At 32.4% G+C, this 4,647-nt stretch overlaps 1 long non-coding RNA gene across 1 annotated transcript; it reads left to right on the top strand.

Annotated features, from left to right (window-relative positions):
- The first annotated feature begins 530 nt into the window (after positions 1-530).
- Positions 531-2,224, top strand: LOC109054495. Its single transcript, XR_006153235.1, has 2 exons — positions 531-570; positions 1,497-2,224. It is a non-coding gene; the product is annotated as an uncharacterized LOC109054495 (long non-coding RNA).
- Positions 2,225-4,647: the final 2,423 nt, after the last annotated feature.

Raw genomic sequence — 4,647 nt, 5'->3', positions numbered from 1 at the left:
TCTTCTGATCTCTTTCAGTAATGTTCAAGTGTGCCAGTTTTGATTTCAGTGTTAGTTTTATTACTATATTGTTGTTTTATTTATTTTTATCTAAAGTGTTGTTTTATTTATTTATGCCTGAGATAAAGTGGAAAAAAATAATCAGTCAAATGATTTAGCAATATACCCACATTTCATAAATCATCTCCAATATGGAAAGATCTCTATATTTTATAACAGAGGAATTAGTCTTTCACTTCTCTACCATGTATCTCTAAAAGAGTCCATTAAGAGAATTTATCCAATGAATGATGCACTAACAATAATCTTCCTCTGTTCTAGATTCAGTTCGGACTTTAGGTCTTATAGCAGGGAATATGTGCTGTTGGTGTTATTCTGGTGGCTGCAGCTGTTATTGGTGTGATTTACTGTCGTGACAAGAGCTCTAAAAAGGGCAAGTATTATAGTGAGAGGAAAACATCATCTTCATTAAGGCAAAATTAGTATTTAATTGTCTGTGATTTTTTATCTTTTTAACAGAAGACATGAAGAAAACAAGTCTGAGCCATCTGTTGACAGTCCAAGTATGAGGTAAGATATTGTACTACTGTAGCATGTATAAAATATACAGTATGCAAATGACATGTTAGAATTTTCACCAAAAAATGTTTAAGACAATTATATATAGGACCCTAGAGCAAAAAAAACAGTCATAAGTCGCTGGGGTATATTTGTAGTAACAGCCAACAATACATTGCATGGCTCAAAATGATCAATTTTCCCTTTATGCCAAAAATCATTAGGATATTAAATAAAGATCATGTTCCATGAAGATATTTTGTAAATGTTCTATTGTAAACAAATTTCAAAAACGTATAATCATTAATAGTATACATTGCTAAGGACAACTTTAAAGGCGATTTTCTCAATATTCTGATTTTAATTTTAATTTTTTTTTTTTTTTTTTCACCCTCAGATTCCAGATTTTCAAATAGTTGCATTTCAATCAAATATTGTCCTATTCTAACAAATCATTCATCAATGAAAAGTTTATTTATATTTCTTATTTATATATCTTATGACTGGTTTTGTGGTCCAGGGTCACATGTATCTTTTGCTTAGGGTGCCAGTAGAAGATATAATTTCCAAACATTCTTTTTGCCATGAACTGTATTCATCCAGTGACATTTCTATATGAACAAAGATTGTGACAACAGATGGTATAATGCAAACAGAGATATGATCTCACCATCATCCAGTCTGTCTGGAATGACATGAAGAGACAGAAAAACTCAGACAGAGTAAATGCATGGCATCTTCAAAATGCTTGGAGAAATCTTTAGTATCTGTACATTAACTGTATTTTTATATTTCCATTGACTGAACAGAAATGGAAAACAAAACCTTTCAACTCAGTCTTTATTAACCTATTATTGATGACAGACGTGCTGAGATTCTATAACTGTAAACATGGTAATTTCTCTCTCTTTACCTTCTGATTCATTGTTTTCTTATAGAAGGGATGGTCCCCCAAATGGTTCAGGTCATGCTTAGAAGGGAAGGTTTACAATCTGAACACTGGCAACCATATATCTGAGTGGACATCTGAGGGTTAAACAGGACTGAAGGCACATTTGACTGTATTCTCCTTTAAAACTGCTCTCCGCTGGACACAGTGGTACTGGAGGCAACACATTCTGATATGTTGCCATTAAAGCAAAGGGATACACAACCTGAAACAGAAGAGAACACAGAAACATACGTCCCAAGCCCTAATTATATTTTAAAAGTCAAAACAAATGAGTGTAAAAAAAAAAAAGAAGATTACCACAGTGCTTATGTATTATATATTAAGTAATGCAATTTTATAGGCAGTCCACTGTAATGTTAGGAAAAGTATTTACATTGTAATAAAGCAATTCATAGCATCATTTTCGTCATGCAAACAAGGCCGATCAGTGTGTTCTGGATTTTTTTTTTTTTTTTTTTTTTTTTTTGTATACAACTGATCTAGAACTACGTGTAAGTCCCATATTCTGTCACTCAAACAAACTTTGTACTGGACAGATATTTTATACATGTAACGTCATGCATGTATAGCTTAGAAAGAAACAGTATAGCTTTTCACTGTGATTATTTTCTTAGTCTACATAAAAACATACTCGCTACCAAGTGGTATTTCATGTAGCCAAGAAAAATAACCACGGCAAATAACTAAGGTGAATAAAGTTGTACTCATACTTCACAACAGTATGTATTTAGAATGAACACTAGAAGAACAAATAGGTTTGCAATCCAAGTGTCTGAAAATATGCATCTCTTATGCATTAATCGAAATACATTCCATATACTTGTCATAAGAGCTTCTTCATCTTTCTTCATTTAAAGGGTGGATCAAAAACTAAAATAATGCATTACTGCTACCTGCTGTTAGCCAGGACCAACGACACCCTATTTCCGTGCTATAGTCCAGTGTTCAAGACCTCCTGGGTATTATATAGTGTTTGGTTTGACATAGTGTTTTATTATTTAAAATACATATACAATACATTTGAATTTGACAAAAAACTATCTAATAATTTGATGCAAATATAAATGGACAACATTTTGTGTGTGTGGATCTATAAGTAAAATAATAATGTGCATGCAAAATACAAGATAGAACAACATACCAAAGGGATATAATCTCAGGTGTGTGATGCTGAACCCTTAGATTAAATTCTAAATTTGTTGTTGTTGTTATTTTTAGTTTGTTTGTTTGTTTTTGTATTGTTTGAACTGTTCTGAACTGATGTTTTATGTGCAATAATAACTTGCCCAGTCTTCATTAAGCGCAGACTGATTTTAAATAAATATATATATATATATAGTATATATATATATATATATATATGTATGTTTATGTTTTCGTTTGTTTTTATATATATGTATGTATGTATGTGTGTGTGTGTGTGTGTGTGTGTATATATATATATAAAAAATGAAAAAATGATGTCTTTTCAAAAGGTCATGGTCAAAATTAAAACCGTTGGAACATATAGATGTTATTCATTCTTTCTGACAAACAGCAAAAAGACAATGTGAATTACAGTAATAGTGTTTTTTTCCACAGTATTTTTCCCACCCTGTGCTCCAGTGACAGCTCAGAGCCTAGTTTCAGCAGTCATATCAAAGCAGTAACTAAATCAACATATTTTCATCTCAACACACTGCAAGATAGATGTTTCCAGATTTAGAGAATGCCGTTATCACCAGCAGGGTAGTGTATTGTAATGGCCCCCTTATACCTGCCTTTCTTAAAATACTATTAGAAGCGGAATGCATGAAATATAAGCATTGAGTTCACCTTATTTCCTGAGATATTCTGTGTTGGACACACACTATATTGTACTTTCTGTGTCTTAATTTTAAATTCATCTGCTTTAATGTGGTGAATGTCGAGTATTTTTTTTACTGTTCACTGTTGTTCTTAACATGTCCACAGTGAGGAGCTATGTAACAAGCTGTGAAGTCATCGCTAGCGTTCATAAAATACATCCTTATAAAATGGGACAGGCCTATATGAATTGGAATATTTATGAATAAAGACTCGTTTTTTTATATATTAACAAAAATATATTAAGAAGACTTAAAAAGACAGCATTCTATTTAATTAAAAATAAAATGATTTATGTTGTCATTATACTAAACCAAATATTGTATTTATTTTATTTCTTTCTCACAATAGTGTGGATTAATTTTCCACATTTTCCACCCGCTTAGGACCAAGACAGTAGCTGTTTTAAATGCCTGATCAAATGTTGTCGCGATAGCTTGTTGTATGGCTAATTGAGCTGCGGTAGCTTGTTTTTTCAAATTATAATAATTTTATAAAAGCAACATACACAATGTGCTGTAGTCTAAGTGCTGCGTTCGACACCATAGATCACAACATACTCAAAGATAGATTACAAAACTATACAGGTTTCCAAGGGCAGGCTTTAAGATGGTTTAGATCCTACCTGTCCGATCGCTACCATTTTGTTTATTTAAATGAGGAGTGATATCGCCCATCACCAGTAAAATATGGAGTGCCACAAGGATCTGTCCTAGGTCCTCTGCTATTTTCAATATGTAACCCCTTGTTAATATCATTAGAAATACGGGATTAGTTTCCACTGTTATGCTGATGATACTCAACTATATATCTCAACAAGACCAGATGAGACTTCAAAATTATCTAAGCTAACAGAGTGTGTTAAAAATGTAAAAGATTGGATGACCAATAATTTTCTCCTATTAAATTCAGATAAGACAGAGATATTACTTATTGGACCAGAAAACATTACACAGAATCTCGTAGATTACAATTTGCAACTAGACGGATGTACTGTTACTTCCTCTACAGTTAAAAATCTGGGTGTTATATTAGACAGTAACTTGTCTTTTGAAAATCATATTTCCCATGTTACAAAAACAGCATTCTTCCATCTTAGAAACATTGCCAAGCTACAAAACATGTTACCTGTTTCTGATGCAGAAAAGCTAGTTCATGGGTTCATGACCTCTAGACTGGACTATTGTAATGCACTGCTAGCTGGTTGTCCTGCATCCTCAATAAACAAGCTACAGGTAGTCCAAAATGCACTGGCTAGAGTCCTTACCAGTTCAAGAAAATATGATAATATA

This window comes from Cyprinus carpio, chromosome A22 (assembly GCF_018340385.1).
Source record: "Cyprinus carpio isolate SPL01 chromosome A22, ASM1834038v1, whole genome shotgun sequence".
In the NCBI taxonomy this organism is placed as follows: domain Eukaryota; kingdom Metazoa; phylum Chordata; class Actinopteri; order Cypriniformes; family Cyprinidae; genus Cyprinus; species Cyprinus carpio.
Note: the sequence above shows the minus strand (reverse complement) of the source record. Positions and strands in the feature narration are given on the sequence as shown.